Source organism: Neofelis nebulosa, chromosome 12 (assembly GCF_028018385.1).
Source record: "Neofelis nebulosa isolate mNeoNeb1 chromosome 12, mNeoNeb1.pri, whole genome shotgun sequence".
In the NCBI taxonomy this organism is placed as follows: domain Eukaryota; kingdom Metazoa; phylum Chordata; class Mammalia; order Carnivora; family Felidae; genus Neofelis; species Neofelis nebulosa.
The window spans coordinates 22,023,394-22,044,144 of NC_080793.1; the positions used below are offsets into that span (position 1 = coordinate 22,023,394).

Sequence of the window (20,751 nt, forward strand, 5' to 3'; positions counted from 1 at the left end):
TCTCTCTCTCAAAAATAAACAAACACTAAAAAAAAAAAACAACTATATAAACTCTCAGTTCAACCCATTTCTTCAGGTCTTAATTTCCCTTATGAAGACCCTGTGTGCACATAAAAATATTAAATAACATCTCAGGGCCCCTGGGTGGCTCAGTAGGTTGAGCTTCCGACTCTTGATTTTCATGCAGGTCATGATCTCATAGTTTGTGAGTTCAAGCCCTGCGTTGGGCTCTGTGCTGGCAGTGTGGAGCCTGCTTGGGATTCTTTCTCTTTCCCTCTCTCTCTGGTCCCTCCTCTGCTCCCAAGTTCTCTCTCTCTCTTTCTCTAAAAACAAATAAACATTTAAAAAAAATTTTTTTTTACTGTTTATTTAGTTTTGAGAGACAAAGAGACAGAGCATGAGCAAGGGAAGGGCAGAGAGAGAGAGAAACGAAACATGAAGCAAGCTCCAGGCTCTGAGGTGTCAGCACAGAGCCCAACGCAGGGCTCGAACTCAGAAACTGCGAGATCATGACCTGAGCTGGTCATATGCTTAATCGACTGGGCCACCCAGGCGGCCCCTGAAAAATTTTTAATATTAAGTAACATCTGTATGTTTTTCTCTTACCATGTTTATTACTCAGGCCCTGCCACAGAATTGAGCAGGGTAGAACCAAGTTTTACCTCCCCTACACCTTCAAAGTTTAAAAGAACAAGGGCACCTGGGTGGCTCAGTCGGTTAAGCAGCTAACTCTTGATTTTGGCTTGGGTCATGATCTACTAGTCATGGGTTTGAGTCCTGCATCTGGCTCCACACTGGAAGTACTGGAATGGAAGTACAGAACCTGCTCTGGATTCTCTCTCTCTCTCTCTCTCTCCCCTTTCCTCCCTCCCTCCATCCCCAACTCATGCTTTCTCTCTCTCTTGCTCTCTCTCTAGATAAATTAAAAAAAAAAAATTAAGGGGCGCCTGGGTGGCGTAGTCAGTTAAGCATCTGACTTCAGCCAGGTCACGATCTCACGGTCCATGAGTTCGAGCCCCGCGTCAGGCTCTGGGCTGATGGCTCAGAGCCTGGAGCCTGTTTCCGATTCTGTGTCTCCCTCTCTCTCTGTCCCTCCCCCGTTCATGCTCTGTCTCTCTCTGTCCCAAAAAATAAAATAAACGTTGAAAAAAAAAATTAAAATTAAAAAAAGGGAAATTTCCTTTAAAAAAAAGTTTAAAAGAACAAATAAATAATTCTATATACACATCGGCAAGATACGAGAATAACTTCCTCCCTTCTTTTCCCCCCACCAGCAATGGGCATTATCTCATTTTATATTTTTGCTGATTTTTTAAAAAGCAAATGATTAAGAAACAAAACAAAGGAACACAGAAAAAGAGAGACAAACAAAAAAGCAGACTCTCATATATAGAGAACTGGTGGCTACCAGAGGGGAGGTAGGTGGGGGGATGGGTGAGATAGATAAGGGGATTAAGAGCACACTTTTGGTGATGAGCACTGAGTAACATACAGAATTGCTGAACTAGTGTACACCTGAAACTGTATGTTAATTATACTGGAATTAAGAAAGCAAATTAAAAGTAAATGGATTGCTATATTATTTTTGCTTAATTATCAGTGAGGCTGAACATTTTTCTTGCTCTTCATTTAACCTAATTGTCCTTGAAGTTTTATTAATTCTTTTGTAAATCATAAAAATAATACAGTGCCATGAAGACCTCAACTCCCTATCATATTGCTACATTTTCTACAAACTATTGCCTTTCTTTTTAATTGCATTATCTTTTTAAAAACAAACTTTTTATTTGTGTGTTTATGTGTGTGTGTGTTTTGAGAGGGAGAGCACAGTGAGTTCAGGCACGTGCGCGTGCGCGCGCGCGCGCGCGCGCGCGCACACACACACACACACACACACACACAGGGGAGGGACAAGAGGAGAGGGAGACGATCTCAAGCAGTCTCCACACTCAACACCGAGCCTGCGCAAGGCTCAATCTTACATAAGTGACCAGGAGGTCATGACCTGAGCCGAAATCAAGAGTGGGACGCTTTTTGACTTTGGCTTAGGTCATGATCTCACGGTCTGTGAGTCTGAGCCCCGCATCGGGCTCTGCACTAACAGCTCAGAGCCTGGAGCCTGCTCGGATCTGTCTCCCCTTCTCTCCCTGCCCCTCCCCCCCACTCGCACTCTGTCTCTCTCAAAATTAAACAAACATTAAAAAAAAAAAAAAAAAAAGAGTAGCACTGGGTGTTGTATGGAAACCAATTTGACAATAAATTTCATATATTGAAAAAAAAAATTAAAGAGATTACTTCCTTGAAAAAAAATAAAAATAAACATTATCATGCTGTAAAAAAAAAAAAAAAAAAGAGTGCAACGCTTCAACCAAGTCACCCTGACACCCCAAAAGCAAACTTTTAAAAAAAAATTTTTTTTAACGTTTATTTATTTTTGAGACAGAGAAGGACAGAGCATGAACGGGGGAGGGGCAGAAAGAGAGGGAGACACAGAATCGGAAGCAGGCTCCAGGCTCTGAGCCATCAGCCCAGAGCTTGACGCGGGGCTCGAACTCACGAACCACGAGATGGTGACCTGAGCCGAAGTCGGACGCTTAACCAACTGAGCCACCCAGGTGCCCCGCAAACTTTTTAAAAGTTTAAGTTTTCACATAGCCAAACTGACGGACCTTTTCACCTATGTAATCTTTTCTCAAAAAAAAAAAAAAAAAAAAAAAAAAACACAACTATTATATAGAACTACATTCTTTCATTTTAAACAAAAATATTGTTTCTTACTACATGATGTATAAGGATATCCCTACTTCTCAGACTAATAGTATGCTCTTAGAAAGACAAATAAAATATCTATTTGGATGATTAACAGGAAGGCATCAACTAAAAAGGTATTAAGGCAAATCTACAGGATGAATTTTGACTCTAAAAATAAGTTTTAATAAGAAAAACCCTATGGGTGCCTGGCTGGCTCAGATGGTAGAGCATACAACTCTTGATCTCAGGGTCATGAATTTGAGCCCCATATTGGGGGGGGGGAGGGTAGAGTTTACTTTAAAAAGAATAAAAAGGGATGCCTGGGTGGCTCAGTTGGTCAAGCATCCGACTTTGGCTCAGGTCATGATCTCACGCTTCATGGGTTTGAATCCCACATCGGGCTCTGTGCTGACAGCAAGGAGCCTGGAGCCTGTTTCAGATTCTGTATCTCTCTCTCTCTGTGCCCCTCCTGCATTCACACGTGTGCTCACTCACTCTCTCTCTCTCTCTCTCTCAAAAAATAAATATACATTAAAAAAAAACAACTAAAGATTTGAGGCAATTACTTTATTAATGGAAAGTGTAGATTTTTTAAGTTTATTTATTTACTTTGAGAGAGAACCTGGCAGAGAGAGAAAGGAGAGAGAGAATCCCAAGCCGGCTCCATGCTGTCAGCACAGAGCCTGGTGCAGGGCTCAAACTCACAAACTGTGAGATCATGACCTGAGCCAAGAACAAGAGTCAGACACTTAACCAACTGAGCCACCCAGGTACCCCAAAAGTGCAGAGTTTTATACCTTATCAGTGTATAAACACATGATCAGAGAAATGCTAAATATACAGGAAATATAATTTGCGGTAAGACTTTTGTCTGTCAGAAGTAAACCAGCCAGTTGGCCAAAAAACAATTTATGAGTACTGCATATTAAGAATATATTCACAAATACTAAATATATTTAACAAAACATATTCATTGGTAGAATATTATTTACAAAAATATATACTTTTCATTGAATATACACTTTTGCATGAAATACATTAGAAAGAAAATATTTACAAAAAGACTATGCCACCATATAATCTTTGCTTTCAAAAACAGAACATTCCTAAAAACAAACAAAAAAACCCAGAACATTCCTTAAAATGCTGCTCTGAAGATAGAATGGGAATACCTTCAGCTAAAATTTCACAGAAATATTCAAAGACTGTTTAAACAAGGTTTTGGTAAATCCATGAATTTGATCGATTTGTCAGTTAGGTGGATGGAATCTTCCTTGCATTTGTTGTAAGAAACCTGTCTAAAGTTGCAAAACTTCAGAGCCAGAAAGCTGAAGAGAATTTTCTGGGGACAGAAACAAATTTCTTTATCTGCTTGTGTTCATCCAAATGCCAGAGGAGGATTCTTGGCAGATTTCCATAAGTAACTGAATTGCCACCCTTTATTTAAATTTAACCACAGATGGGAAACATTTTCCCTAAAAATAATTAAAATCTTAAGTTTTGTACAAGAAATAAACTTTAGTTATACAAAAATTCATTAATGTGGAGCTCTGTTTTCTCAAGATGCCAAAGTATACCTATTATTATTGAACCACAATTGTCAGGAAAATGTTAACAACCCAAGTAATTTACAAAAGAATTGAATTCTCTGAAACAAATCTATGTCAGCTTATCACTATATTATAAAGCAAATAAACTCAAAAAACTATTAATCAGGGGCGCCCGGGTGGCGCAGTCGGTTAAGCGTCCGACTTCAGCCAGGTCACGATCTCGCGGTCCGTGAGTTCGAGCCCCGCATCAGGCTCTGGGCTGATGGCTCGGAGCCTGGAGCCTGTTTCTGATTCTGTGTCTCCCTCTCTCTCTGCCCCTCCCCCGTTCATGCTCTGTCTCTCTCTGTCCCAAAAATAAATAAAAAACGTTGAAAAAAAAAAAAAACTATTAATCAAATTACTGCATATCTTAACCTTTTTTAACCTAATATTTGTCCCCTTTGACCAACAGGAAAAAAAAGTTTTCCACAATAATAACAAAAAAAAAAAATCATACTTAAGAATGAACAAGGGGGGAAAAAAGAATGAACAAGGAATTCTAAGCAAGTTAAACAGTAGCAAAGGCTTAGTTCTGGATTCTCCTCAAATCTATTCACAAAAACAGATGGAATAGACCAAGAAACAGACCCATCCGTATGCTCAACTGCTTTTTTACAAAGATGCAAAAGCAATTCAATGGAGGAAGAACAGCTTTCTCAACAAATGGTGCAGGAGCAACTGGACATTCACAGGCAAAAAAATGAACTTCAACATACACTTCACACCTTAAATAAAAATTAACACTGGGGTGCCTGAGTGGCTCAGTAGATTAAATGTCCAACTTCAGCTCAGGTCATGATCTCATGATTCATGGGGTTTGAGCCCTGCATCGGGCTCCGTGCTGACAGCTCAGAGCCTGGAGCCTGCGTTGGATTCTGTGTCTTCCTCTCTCTACTCCTCCTCCACTCACACTCTGTCTCTCTCTCAAAAATAATAAACATTAAGAAAAATTTTTTAATTAACACAAAACAGATCAGACTTAACTATAAAATGTAAAACTCAGGGGCACCTGGGTGGCTCAGTCAGTTAAATGTCAGACTCTTTTTTTTTTTTTTTTAATTTTTTTTTTTTAAATGTTTATTTATTTTTGAGAGAGAGAGTGAGACAGAGTGTGAGTGGGGGAGGGCCAGAGAGAGGGAGACACAGAATCGGAAGCAGGCTCCAGGCTCTGAGCCGTCAGCACAGAGCCCGACGTGGGGCTCGAACTCATGGACAGTGAGATCATGACCTGAGCCGAAGTCGGACGCCCAACCGACTGAGCCACCCAGGTGCCCCTAAATGTCAGACTCTTGATTTCAGCTCAGGTCATGAGCTCACAGTTCATGACCCACATCAGGTTCTCTGCTGTCAGTGTGGAGCCTGCTTTGGATCCTCTGACTCCTTCTCCCTCTCTGCCCCTGTCCCACTTGTGCACATGTGTACACACACACTCTCTCTCTAAAATAAATAAAATATTTAGAAATTAATAATAATAATAATAATAATAATAAACAACTATCTTGGCCTACTTCCACCTCCATCACAGAAACCTTCTCTAAAGTACAGGTGAATCCATCTAAATTAAACATGAACAAGAAAAAAGAATGCAATCTAATCCTATGTGAAGTACTGTGATAAAAAGACAAAAGAACCAAATAATGCATTAACCAATGAAGGCACATCAGAAAAATATGGCCATAAAGTAGATAAGAACTGTAACATAATATCTTAACATGAATTAAAAGAAACTAAGAAACTGACAGGGGCTATAAAGAATAAATCAGAAATAGAAAACCTAAAAAAAAGAAAAGAGAGAGAGAATGTAGACATAACCAGAGCATTTACGAAAGCAATGACAAAATTCTGGACAGAATAAGAAAGAAAAAAAATTCAGAAAGGAAGACAAAACTGGAGGAACACTAGACTTAAAGGACAGATACCAGGGATACTGCTTAATAAAGGATAAAAAGGAAAAATACAAAAATAAAGCAAACTTTAAAAATAAGATAAAAAGAATTTGAGGAAAGATGTACATATAAAAGACAAGCAATGAAGATCCAACATACATGTAACAGGAGACCCCAAAAAGAAAATGAAAGCAATGAAACGTTAAATACTAAAATCTATCACTGATGAAAATATTTATGAGAACAGCCAACACTTAATACATATTCTAGGGGCATCTGGGTGGCTCAATTGGTTAAGCGTTCAACTCTTGATTTTGGCTCAGATCATGAAGATCTGCGCTCACAGCACAAAGCCTGCTTAGGATTCTCTTTCTCCCTCTCTTTCTACCCCTCCCCTGCTCATGCTCTTTCTGTCTCTCCCTCAAAATAAATAAATAAACCTTTAAAAATACATATTCTAGTAAAAGTATCGGTTTTTAAAGATTAAAAGTCCTTTGGGCATCTAAGAAAAAGATAAAGTCACTTAAAAAAAATCACAGGTATTAGACTCTGACAACAACACTTTTTACCAGAATACAATAGAATAGGGCTCAGCAAACTAGGGCTTGGGTACCAAATCCAGCCCACTGTCAGGTTCTGTAAATACAGTTTCTCTAAACACAGTCATGCTTGCTCATTTACATACTCTATATGGCTGCTTCTGCACTACAGTGGCAAAGTTATGTAATTTTGACAGTGACTTATGTTCCACAAAGCCTAAAATAATTACCATTTGGCCTTTTACAGAAAAGGTTTGCCAAACCCTACCAGAGAGTAACATATTTAAGAAACCCGAGGAAAGAAAATGTGAGCCAAGTACTTATATTCAGCAAAACTGACCTTCAACTATAAAAGCCACAGTTTTAAACATGAAAGACAGGACACATTATTCACATGAGGCATTTATGAGGGTTCAAAGAGATTTAAACTATCAAATGATGATTACAGAAGCCTTAGCATAAGGACTTGTGTTGTGCATTGAATATATTTAACTGTAGAACCAAGACCAATGATAGGCAAAGGTGACAGAGTACTATGTGATCTGTATGGGGCAAACAGAACTGAGAAATCTTGGGAAGCAGGAACCAAGTAGTCTAGGGACTTGATTATATCACACATATGGAGTGAAGTAGGTATGCATGAAAGGCAATGAGTGGAGGAATGGGCTGTATTATGAGCTGAATTGTTCACCCCCTGCCCCTGCCAAATTCATATACTTAAGTTCTAATACCCAGGACTTCAAAATGACACAATATTTGGAGACAGGGCCTTTAAAGAGGTAATAAGGTCATCTGGGTGAGTTCTAAGGTGATGACTTGATGTCCTATAAAAAGAGGAATATAGGACACAGACAGGCACATAGTGAAAATATCTGAGGAAGACTGCCATCGAAAGCCAAGGAGAATCCTTAGAAGAACCCAACTCTGCCAACATCTTGATCTGGGACTTCTAGCCTCCAGAAGCGTAAGAAAATTTTGTTGTCTAAACCACCCAGTTTGTCATACTTTGTTATGGCAGCCCTTATTAACTAATACTGGCTAGGAAGAGGAAGTAGTTCTGGCTAGATAGGAGTTCACAAATACTGTTAACTCTGTCCCAGAAGTATGAAGTCTCAGAACAGCAGAGCTTTTGATATGTGGTGACTATGCCTTAAATAACACAATGATTATTATTTTTTTTTATTTTGGGGGGGGGGCACCTGGGTGGCCCAGTTGGTCAAGTGTCCCACTTCAGCTCAGATCATGATCTCACAGTTCATGGGTCTGAGCCCCAGGTGAGGCTCTGTGCTGACAGCTCAGAGCCTGGAGCCTGCTTTGAATTCTGTGTGTGTGTCTCTCTCTCTGCCCCTCCCCTGCTCATGCTCTGTCTCTCTTTCTCTCAAATATAAACAAACATCTAAATTTTTTTTAATGTTTATTTATTTATTTTGAGAGAGAGAGAGAGAGAGAGAGAGAGAGAGAGAGAATGCATGAGGGGAGAAGGGCAGAGAGAGAATCCCAAGTAGGCTCCACAAAGTCTGCACAGAGCCCAATGTGGGGCTCGAACCCACAAACCCATAAACCCGTGAGATCATGATCTGAATGGAAACCAAGACTCAGATGCTCAATCAACTGAGTCATCCAGGCACCCCAATTAAAAAATGTTTAAATAGGGGCACACAGCTCTTGTTTTTTTTAATGTTTGTTTATTTTTGAGAGAGAGACAGAGAGAGAGGGAGAGAGAGAGGGAGGGAGGGAGAGAGAGAGGGAGGGAGAGAGAGAGGGAGGGAGGGAGGGAGGGAGGGAGAGAGGGAGGGAGGGAGGGAGAGGGAGGGAGGGGCAGAGAGAAAAGGGGACAGAGGATCCAAAGCCAGCTCCGCGTTGACAGTGGACAGCCCCATGTGGGACTCAAATTCAGGAACCCTGAGATCATGACCTCAGCCGAAGTCAGATGCTTAACCAACTGAGCCACCCAGGCACCCCTGGAGCACAAGACTCTTGATCTCGGGGTTGTGAGTTTGAGCCCCACATTGGGCGTGGAGCCTACTTAAAAATATTGTAAAGAAAAATAGGGGTGCCTGGGTGGCTCAGTCGGTTAAGCGTCCGACTTCAGCTCAGGTCATGATCTCGCGGTCCGTGAGTTCGAGCCCCGCGACAGGCTCTGGGCTGATGGCTCAGAGCCTGGAGCCTGCTTCCCATTCTGTGTCCCTCTCTCTCTCTCTGCCCCTCCCCCGTTCATGCTCTGTCTCTCTCTGTCTCAAAAATAAATAAACGTTAAAAAAAGGAAAAGAAAAGAAAAATAATAATAATCCAAAAAAAACCTTTAAATAGTGAACATTCAAGAGAAAACATAATGGACACAATATTTGCAACTTGAAAAGCCCAGAAACGTTTCAAGTAGTGTCAGTTCTAAGGAAAACCAAGAAGAAGGAACACCCAAATAAGATACGTCTTATTCCCGAAATCAACTAAAAAAGTAAGTAAATAATACATAAACAATCCTGCCAAGCAAGAGAAAGTAATGGCAGCAACTTTGGATAATTCTTTAGAATTCAAATTAACTTTTTTAAAGTAACCTCTACACCCAGCATGGGGCTCAAACTCACGACCCCAAGCTGCATCCTCTACCCACTGAGCCAGCCAAGTCCTCCTCAGATTAACTTTAAAAAAATTTCAGGGGCACCTGGGTGGCTCAGTCGGTTAAGCACCAACTCTTGATTTCAGCTCAGGTCATGATCTCACAGTTCTTGGGATCGAGCCCCATGCAGGCTCTATGCTGACAGCACAGAACCTGCTTAGGATTCTCTCTCCCTCTCTCTCTTCCCCTCTCCCACTTGCACTCGTTCCCACTCTCTCTCAAAATAAATAAATAACTTGGGGCGCCTGGGTGGCTCAGTCAGTTGGGCATCCGACTTCAGCTCAGGTCACGATCTCATGGTTTGTGGGTTCAAACCCCGCATCAGGCTCTGTAAGACAGCTCAGAGCCTGGAGCCTGCTTCAGATTCTGTGTCTCCTTCTCTCTCTGCCCCTCCCCACTTGTACTCTGACTCTCTCTGTCTCTCAAAAATAAATAAATGTAATAAATAAATAAATAAATAAATAACTTAAAAAATTTTTTTGCTAACAGAATCCCTGACGATCAACAAACAAAAACAGTTGCAAGCATCAAATGAAAAGATAGTTTCAGTGAGTATTAATGAAATTATGGTTCATTGCAAGTTTTTTTTAAACAGTAATAATCACTAATAATTGAACCTATATTATTTCTTGCCCTGTATCTAAAACTATACAGGCCATAGATTTTGAGAGGACAGTAAGGTAAAGGGGAAAGCTATTTTCCAATTTGTAGCTACCTAAAAGAGACTTGCTCCCAGGTGCTGAGGGGGCCAAAGTTCAGGCAGATCAGAGGGGAAATAGCTAGAGTCAAATGCATCATTTTACAACAAGACTTTTAATGTTTTTAAAAGTTTCTTAAATGTTTTAATGCCTTCTTAAAGTTTTTTAAAGTTGTATTTTACATGAAATTGCACAAGTTAGCAACATATATGTTACTTTTCTTTCAGTACAAAAGAACCAATTACAGATGTCCTAGACAGCAGCACTTCGCTATCTATATTAAAGTGTGACAAAGTTTTGAAATACATCTTGTCACTAAAGCCATTGGTATTACCAATATAGAATAGTGAAAAGGCTCTCCAACTGTTTCAAGACTTTACAAAATACACTTGAATACTGCTGCATAATTTGCCTTTCTCCAGAAAAGCATATTAAACTTTGTTGACATTGAATACAAAATAAAATTCAAAAATCTGCATCTTGAGTACTTTTGGTTTCTTGACCTTTATTTGAATTTGAGACTAAGCTTTACCAAACAACAGAATTTACACTGTAACTAGCCAACCACAGTCCTCATTATGGAATCTATGCAGTACATTTGTTACCTAGGAAACAGATCAGAGCACAGGCAGAGTGCAATTTCTGTATAGCAAAAGAATTCTCCAATCATGCTGGTAAATAAAGTCCATAAATCAACTAATCAAAAGCAAAGTCAAGAAGTATCACATAAGAGTTAAGCTCTATGGAAACTTTTTTAAAGGAAAAAAGAAACCTGTGGGGCTTCCTCAGGCAACTATGTAGCTCTCTTAAGTAAATATTATGAGCAGGTTTCTTTACAAACACAAACTGTCAAAAAATAAACTGTTCAAAATAAATGGCTTCTCTCCAATCTTTAGCTTCTCTATTTTTGACAGTATTTAAAAGAAAAAGCTTCTTCAGAGCCAGCCTCGTACATCTGGTAGCAGAATATTAATCCAAGAATGAATTCTGCATTTTCCAAGAGCAGCACGAGTTTGTGCCGTTCTTAAACGATGCAGGATGATAAAGGCTGGAATGAGAGGTCACTGTCCACACTTCTAACAGTCAAGACCTGCTTCCACACCAGGCTACAAAAAACTTCATGAAAAAGAAGGATCTGAAAGTCACAGATCTATTATAAAGAATAAAATTGCTACTTTTCAGCTTCCATTTGGTTATTACTAATGATAATACTAGTCCTTTGAGGGTTCCAAGTAATCTCAAGTGGCCATTTTGGGTTTCCTTTAATGGTAACACGCTGGTAACTAACAAGCAGGAAAAGTCTATAGATTTTCAAGCCTATCAAATTTAACTGGACAGCTTAGTGTTGTTTAAAAAAAAAAAAAAAGAAACTGGTAAATGTCAGTTTATATTGCTCAAGTATATTTAAAACCCAACTTTACATAAAAATTCAAAATTTCTGGAAGTAACATTTAGTAGCTGAAAAAAATTTCAACCATGAAGACTGAAAAATAATTTATATGCCTTCCTAAACACCAACATAACAGAAGAGAAATCAATTGAAAATATGTAAGGTTCTCTGCACTGCTTCTGATTACACTAAAATGTTACTGCTAATTATACAAAAACCAAAAAATATCCACATATCAGAGCCAAAAATAAAAACAAAGCAAAAAAAAAACTAGGTGTTATCTTTTAGCCAGCCCACGTAAAGACACTACACTGCCAATCCCAGAAAACTGTTAGGCATAACTACAAGTTGCCAAGCAATTCTCAAAACAGGCCACACACTCTTAATGTTTAATTTACACACTGACTCTTTGTTAAACCTTATCCCTCCAATTGCCAGTCCTATAAATAAATACATAAACAAGCAATTCAAGTTGTTAGCTTATCTTTTTTTGAAATTTCTAAGAACTGATAAAGAGTGTGTAATCTAATAGCTGAAACTCTGGGAGTGTTTTCGAATTCCATCCCATTCCTAATACAAATTAGGACAATAATGAAAAAAAAACAACAACAACAACAAAAAATTAGGACAATAAGCCCGAACAAATTTCAATACCCATGCTCTTTGGGCCATCCTTATTGAAAAAGAAGAACCCTGCTCAAGAGCTGACTAGTGCCTTGAACTGAGCTCTATGCAGCCTAATTTGGTTTAGCTAATCTAGACAGGAAGTCAAAGCAGGAATATAATTTGATCAATTCAAAGGGGCTGGTGAGACAAATGTTAGAAGTAGCCTCTTCTAGGTTTTAAGTGTACAAAAATGTACACTCCAGGTATACATAAAATTAGGCATGCAATAATATTAATCTGTTAATGTAACTAGGGCAAGAATCTAGGATAAATTTTTCTCCTAGAAGAAGATCACTCTTTTTGGCATACTAAAATGGTCTCCTCTTCATAAGGACAAAAATCAGTTTGCCTAATTAAAACTGCATTAAAACTGTGCACTGCTGGGGCACCTGGGTGGCTCAGTCTGTTGAGCGACCGACTTCGGCTCAGGTCATGATCTCACGGTCTGTGGGTTCGAGCCCCGCATCGGGCTCTGTGCTGACAGCTCAGAGCCTGGAGCCTGCTTCGGATTCTGTGTCTCCCTCTCTCTCTCTGCCCCTCCCCCACTCTCACTTTGTCTCACTCTGTCTCTCAAAAATAAATAAATGTAAAAAGAAAACCTTTTTTTTTTAAAGTGTGCTCTGCTTTCTGATGAAAGCACATTGCATCTGTAGAAGCACATTGCTTTCTATATCTCATTTGATGAAAATTTAAATATTTTGCACCACTATGTTTTTCAAGGAAAGCCTCTGTTTTCTACATAAAGCTGTATATATAACTGAGTGTACCCAAAACTATTTTTTTAATCTCCTTGATAAGTCAGATTTAAATTTGTCTACATGGATTCCAAACAACAGACAAAAAGAAAAAAAAAAGTCTCCAGAAGTGAGTAAATTGAGATTAATATAAAGATATAAATCTGTACCTGCATTAAAAATCTGAACGTGCAATATTAAGTTTCTGGGTACTTATTCAACTTCACTTACAATTTGGATATCTACAAATATGTATCAACTCTTCATAAGAAACTCAGATAAATAACATAAACCGGAAATATCACCCACGGTACTTTTCAAAAAATTATATCCACCAGTACACCCCAATCGTTAGGTTTTGTAAAGAGAGAATACATAAAAACATAGAATAAAAGAGGGAAAGAACAATCACAGGGAGAAAAATCAGTTCTAACATTCACGTTCTCCCCATACGCTGTGGAAGATCTCATATTTTAAACCAGCAAAAATAAAGGTTTTAGCCTGAACGGAAAACTAGATGTTTACTGCACTCCAACTTAACCTCCACTGTGGAAGCTACCACTATCTGAGTCGCTTGTTAACTGTTTACTTAATAGGTAGAAGATTCGGTCAGGCTAATCCTAAGGAGTCTGGGAAATAGCAAAACTTTACCATCAAACTTTAAAATATGGATAGATATCCAAAAATTCCTAAAAAAATCACAGCCATGTTCATCTTTGATTTGCCTGAAAGTCCCAACCTAATCTTAAGAAACAGAAGAGGAACCACCCGAAAACCAGAAACCTTCTCTGATCTGGGTTTGATTCTGGTCAACCCAGCCTCCTTGCACCCAGGGAATACATTTGTCGATGTATTTGATAACAAACACAAATCACTGTGCGCAGCCTCGGATGGGGGAGGGGGCGGAAGAGCGCTTCGGAGAAAGCCCTCCTCCGTTAGAAACAATAAATAAGGGACCGAAGCGATGCACGTTCCTCCACACACGCCCCACACGCACCTCAGCGTGCCTCTCGCGAGGGAAACAAGTCGGGCAAAGACCCGAACCACCTCTCTCCCTCTCTCCACAACCATCTCAACACTTGGAAACTAAGAGGGCAGATCTTTTCTTTCTCCTTCCCGCCCTCCTTCCCACCTCCAAACAGACCCAAGAGCAGGAGCAGGCGAGCCAGACCCACGCAGCGCGCCCGCGGCGGCGACAGGAGATGCCGGGCGCCGCGCCGGCCCCGCGAAGGCTGACCAGAGCCTCGGCCGCCGAAGCTCGCTCCCGGAGCCCGCTCGGCCGCCTGGGGTCTCACCCGTCGCGCCCCCAAGCCCGGCGACGGCTGGCCGCCCGGGTCGCTGCCCTGACTCTCGGCCTTCCCACCCCGCCCCCCCCCCCCCCCGAGAAGACAAAAGAGGGTTCAGCCGGGTCACTGCTTGGCGGCCGAAGGGGAGACAGCCCGGACCCCAGCGCGGCCGCCCCCCACACAAAGGGGCTCCCCGGCCCAGGTCGCAGCGTCGGCGCGCTCGTCCCCGCCCCGCGCGCGGGCTCTCACCCACCTGCAGGTGTCTGTGCGTCTGTCCATAGGAACGCGGGCGGCGGGGGGGGCCTGCGGGAGCCGGGCAGCCCGGGCTGGACGGGGCGGGACCGAGGGGAGGGAGGGAAAGCGGCCAGAGGGCCGGGGAGCGGCGGCAAGAAAAGCGGGGAAGGCGCCGGGCGGACGGAGGCGCGGAGCGGGGGGCGGGGGCGCCAGCCTGGCTCTGCCGACCGGCGCGCGCCGCTCCGTGCGCCCCGGGCTCCGCGCGCCCGGCTCGGAGCGCGGCGGGCTGGGGGCGGGGCGCGGGCGGGGCGGGGCCGGCGAACGGGGCGGGGGCTCGGACCCCGGGCTCCAGCCGGCACCGGAAACGCGCCGTGGTCCGCGAGACCTACAGGAAGTGTGTAACGACACCTCCTACGAGGCGCTCCGAGCTCGCGGTCGTCGCTGCCCGGAGGAGGTGTGGACCGACCCTCCTACCACACACCGGCGCGCACGGGCTCGGGTCTCTGCACCCAGACAGGTGTGAAACTCACTATCCCCGCTACGTTCTGAAGTGGGCAGCTCTCCGTCCTGCCGCGGTCCCCACTGCTCCTTGGAGCTCCATACAGCTCCACCTAAACCCAAGGAGCAGACCTTGCAAGAACCTGCTCCGTTCGTCTGGTGTGTAACACCTGTTTTAACGCACCGAGTAGAGTCACCTCCACACCCAGGCACGTCCAGGAACACCTCCTGCTGACACATCTAACCCACAGTCACCACAGCCCAGTAGAAGTTACCAAGCCAACTACCACACTCGCATGCATCCCATAGAGAGGGGCAACTTAACACCTAAAACACACTAGAACCAGGGAGGCGTACAATAGTATCACCTAGACAGCTTGGTACAACAGAGGTAGGGCTGGCGCCTTCCACCTTTATTTTATCTAGCACACTTTTATAGCACTTAATATGTGTCCGGGGTTAACACTAAGTGCTTAGAGAATATTAATTTGTTTAATCCGAAGAACTCTATGCAGTGAGTGTTGTTAGCATTACCAGTTTATGGATGGAGAAACAGGCACAGAGAAATTAAGACATCTGCCCAGGATCAGATGGTAGCTGGAGGAACCCAGATTCATCCCAGATAGTTTGGCACCATGCTCTTAACTCCCTTTCTACTTATAGCATTAAGTATCTCCAAAAAGTAATAGTGGTAATAAATAACATTTAAAGCATATCTTATTAGCTATGGGGTGCTCACATCCTTGCCTCACCCCACTGTGACAAAGGACACCTTAGTCCCTTTTACGCTTGGGGTATGTGAGGGGAGAGAAGAATATGAGGCGGAGAAAGAGACTAACTTCTAAACAAAGAAGGATTCTTAACACCTTGCTCTGTCAACATCAGGACTCCTCCTGGCATAGGCTAATTAAAAAAAAAAAATCCATGTGAACATTTTTGACGAAATAATGTCTGTCCAAAAAACAAACAACAGTTACTTGCCACATATTTCAAATATGTTATCCTGTGGAGAAATTGGAACCCTGTGCGCTACTGATGGAAATGTAAATGGTGTAACCACTATAGAAAACAGTATGGAGGCTCCGCAAAAAGAATAAAATTATGAGCCAGAAATCCCACCTCTGGGTATATGTCTAGCAATTAAAGCAGAAACTTGAAGAGTTATTTGCACACCCATGGTCACTGCAGCATATTCACAATGGCCAAGAGGTGGAAGTTGCCCAAATGTCCGCAGTTGGATGAATAAACAAAATGTGGCATATACATACAATAGAATCTTATTCAGACTTAAGTCTTAAATTTTAAGAAAGAAATCCTGTCAAACGCTACAACAGGAATGAACCTTGAAAATATTCTGATGAGTGAAGTAAACTAGTCACAAAAGGACTATTGGAATACTGCATGATTCCACTTATGTGAAATACTTAGAGTTGCCAAAATCATGGAAACAAAGTACAGTATTATGGCTGGTGCCAGGCACTGGGGGAGAGGAACATGGGGAGTTGTTCCACGAGAATAGAGTTCCAGTTTGGCAGAATGAAAAAGTTCTAGAGATCTGTGACACAACAATGTGAATATAGTTAACACTACTGAACTGCAAACTTAAAGGTGGTTAACAGGATAAATTTTATATTACATGTTTTTGTTTTGGTTTTATTACAAATAACTTTTTAAAAATGCAATCCCTGGGGTGCCTGGGTGGCTCGGTTGGTTAAGCATCTGACTCTTGATTTTGGCTCAGGTCATAATCTCACGGTTTGTGAGTTCAAGCCCCGCATTTGTGCTGATAGCACAGAGCCTGCTTGGGATTCTCTCTCTCCCTCACTCTCTCTGCTTCTCCCCCACTTGAGCTCTGTCTCTCTCAAAATAAATAAATAAACAAAAAGAATGCAGTCCCATTTAAAGGATATTTCCATCATGATGAATTTCTTCAATGATGCAGGCTTTCAGCGATGGTGGGATACTTTGTTGAACAAACTACTTCTCCCACTAAGGACTATAAAATCTGTATTTAAAACATTGAAACAACAACAAAAACTGTTTAAAGCTATTGTAGAGCAACCTAGGCAACCAAGGCTTGAGAGTCCCAGAGCTCGGCAAGAAGGGAAACACATTGAAGTGAATCCTATATTCTCAATCACTTTTCCTTCTTAGGGCATTGTTGATTTGTGTCTAGGAGTATAGAAACCAGTGAGGAGCATCCTAGAATTTTCAACAGTCTGATTGGGCTATGGATACAAAATTTGGAGGTCAAGTCTATCAAGGCAGCTAGGACTTAAGAGGCCAACATCCCAGAGAAAAGGCAATCATGGCAAAAGGAGTCAATCACTCTATATGTCATTTGCTTTGTACACACAACAGGCATTTGCTTTGTGCACGCAACAGGCAAGAAGCCATGAAACTGCTGAGTACCCCCCCACACACAAAAAAAAATCTTGGCAACAACACTTGACTGTCGTATAGTGTTAGAATTAAACAGGAAGGAAGGGTCCCAGTGAAACCTCAAACTTACAGTTGAGACCCTTGAAGAACTATACCCTAAGAGTAAAATCATATCAGAAATAGCACTAACAATGCCTGAAACAGCCTGAACTATTTATTTTTTTTTAATTTTTTTAATGTTTTATTTATTTTTGAGACAGAGAGAGACAGAGCATGAACGGGGGAGGGTCAGATAGAGGGAGACACAGAATCTGAAACAGGCTCCAGGCTCTGAGCTGTCAGCACAGAGCCCGACGCGGGGCTTGAACTCACAGACCGTGAGATCATGACCTGAGCCGAAGTTGGGCGCTCAACCGACTGAGCCACCCAGGTGCCCCAGCCTGAACTATTTAAATGACTAGGTGGGTCAAGATGATCTTTCCATGTTCTATGTGCCTGCAAGAAAAAAATCTTCTTTGAAGAATCTTAATATTTCATATACAATATCTAACATTCTATCAACAATCACCAAATACACCAAGAAAAAACTAACTGCACAAAAGCCAAGAAGAAGAAAAAAAGACTTTAGAAACAGGGGTGCTTTCATGGCTCAATCAGTTGAGCATCCAACTCTTGATTTCAGCTCAGGTCATGATCCTAGGATGGGGGGATCGAGCCCCACATTAGGCTCCACACTGAGCATGGAGCCTGCATGGGATATTCTCTCTCTCTCTCTCTCTCTCTCTCTCTCTCTCTCTCTCTTTCTCTCCCCCTCTCCCCCTCTGCCCCTCTACCCCACTTGTGCTCTCTCTCTTAAAAAAAAAAAAAAAAAGGACTTTAGAATTAGATGTACACATGATCCAGATACTGTAGTTTTATATGCAACTTTTAGAACAATTATGGTTAATATGTTCAAGAACATCAATAACAAAATGGAGAATTTCACTAGAGAGCTAGAACCTTTAAAAAAGAATGAAATAGAGCCATCAGGGAGACACAAATCAGAACCACAATGATATCACTACACACCAAGATGGTTATAATGAAAAAGACAATAACGAGTGTCAGTAAGGATGTGGAAAACTGAAACCCTCATACACTGCTAGTGATATTGTTAAAATGGTGCAGATGCTTTGGATAACAGACTGGCATTTCTTCAAAAGGTAAAACAAAGCTACTGTATGACTCAGCAATTCTTCTCCTAGGTATATACCCCAGAGAAGTGAAAACATGCACACAAAACTTGTACATGAATGTTCATAGCAATATTATTCATAATGACCAAAAAGCAGAAACAACCCAAATGTTCATCAACTGCTGAGTGGATAAGTAAAAAATGGTGCGTTCATACAATGGAGTATTATTCAGCCAATAAAAGGAATGAAGTACTGTACATGCTACAATTTGGATCAACCTTGAAAACATGCCGTGTGAAGAAAGCCAGTCACAGGAGAGCATATATTCTACAGTTCTATTTATATGAAATGTCCAGATAGGCAAGTCTAGAGACAAAAAGTAGATTAGTGTTTGTCTAGGCCTGAGAGGCTTTGGGGGGAAAATGGGGTAACTGCTAAAAAATAAAGGGTTTCTTTCTGAGGTGATGAAAAATTTTCTAAACTTGATGCTGATGATGGTTTCACAACTCTGAATATATGAAAACCACTAGATTATATACTTTATATGGGTGAATTATATGGTATGTGAATTATACCTCAATAAAGCTGTTACAAGAAGTACTGCGTGCCTGGATGGCTCAGTTGGTTGAGTGTCCGACTTCGGCTCAGGTCATGATCTCTCATGGTTCATGAATTCAAGCCCCGCATCAGGCTCGCTGCTGTCAGCATAGAGCCCACTTTGGATCCTCTGTCTCCCTCTCTTTCTGTCCTTTCCCTGCTCATGCTCTCTAAAATAAGTAAACATTAAAAAAAAAAAAAAAAAAAAAAAGGTGGAGCGCCTGGGTGGCTCAGTTGGTTGAGCATCTGGCTTTGGCTCAGGTCATGATCTCACAATTTGTGGGTTTGAGCCCCACCATCGGGCTTGCTCCTGTCAGCACAGAGCCTGCTTTGGATACTCAGTCCCCCCTTTGACTCTCCCCCACTTGCTTGCTCACTCTGTCTCTCAAAAATAAATAAACATTAAAAAAAAAGAAGATAGTACCAAAAATATTTTTCCAGAACCAAAAACTGTACTAACTAAAATTCTAAATCCAATAGATAGGTTTAACAGCAGATTGGACACAGCAAACATGAAAATTAGTAAACTGCCATAAAACACTCTACCATATTTCAAATTTAGATCTAATGCCACTTGATACTGGCTCCCATCCTCTGCCCAGCTCCTATTCTCAAACTGGGGAGAATTAAAGTTCTTATCTCCTAGAGGGGTAGGGAATAGCTGGGAAGTGATTTGGTCCTTTCTTGGATAAATATATGATCAACTGTGTATACTTTTAAGTTTCACTAACTTTACTGTCATGCTTTTTTGTGTGTGTTTAAACAATGTTTTGCATTAACCCTACAATAATGAAACCCTCAAGTTATATTATTGCAAAGTTTTAATAGGTTATATTATACATTTCAAAGTTCTATTAGATTCTTTTTATTTTTAATTAACCTGTTTTAGATTACTAGTTACTAGTAACTCAGGAACAGCCAGATGGAAGATATGGAAGGTGTGGGGAAAGGGTGTGAGGCTTCATTGCCTTCTCTAGATGTGTCACTCTCCATGTGTTCATCAACCCAGAAGTTCCTCTTAAGCTGTTTTTAAAATCTGCTGTTTTTCAATAAATGATGCTGGAATAATTGAATAGCCCTAGTTAGAAAAATGGTCTACACCTTTCAACATGTACAAAAATTAACTTGATTTGTATCATAGACTTAAATGCAATACTTAAAACTATAAAACTTCCAGAGTTTTCAGTTGAGCCAAGATTTAATTATGACACCAAAAGCATGATCGTGATTCATTAAAAAAATTGGATAAATTAAAACTCCATCAATATTAAAAATGTATGTATATAACTGGTAAGAAAATGAAAAACATAAGCCGTTGAAAGGGAGAAAATATTTGCAAATATCTGAAAATGACTTGTATCTTGAATATATAAAGAACTACCATAATTCAATAAGAAAACAATGTAATAAAATATGGATGAAAGGTCTGAGCAGACACTTCACCAGGAAGGTATACAATGTAAAATAAACACATGGAAAGATGCTTAACATCATCACGGATATGAAAATTAAAATACAATGAGATACCACTACATATTAGAATGGATAAAATTTAAAAGACTGAACATATCAAGTGTTGATGAGAATGTGGAGAGATGAAACTCTATACATTGCTAATGGAATATAAAATGGTACAACCACTTTGGAAACAAATTTACCAATTTCTTTTTTTTAAATTTTTTTAATGTTTAATTTTGAGAGAGAGAGAG

General features: G+C 41.0%; 1 protein-coding gene across 3 annotated transcripts in view; it reads right to left on the reverse strand.

Annotated features, from left to right (window-relative positions):
* Positions 1-14,665, reverse strand: part of KIAA1958 (KIAA1958 ortholog) — a 161,011-nt gene extending 146,346 nt beyond the window's left edge. For all 3 annotated transcript variants that reach the window (XR_009251476.1, XM_058694511.1, XM_058694510.1), the window contains exon 1: positions 14,410-14,665. The gene's annotated coding sequence lies outside the window, so the exon portion shown is untranslated. The remainder of the gene's footprint in view (positions 1-14,409) is intronic.
* Positions 14,666-20,751: the final 6,086 nt, after the last annotated feature.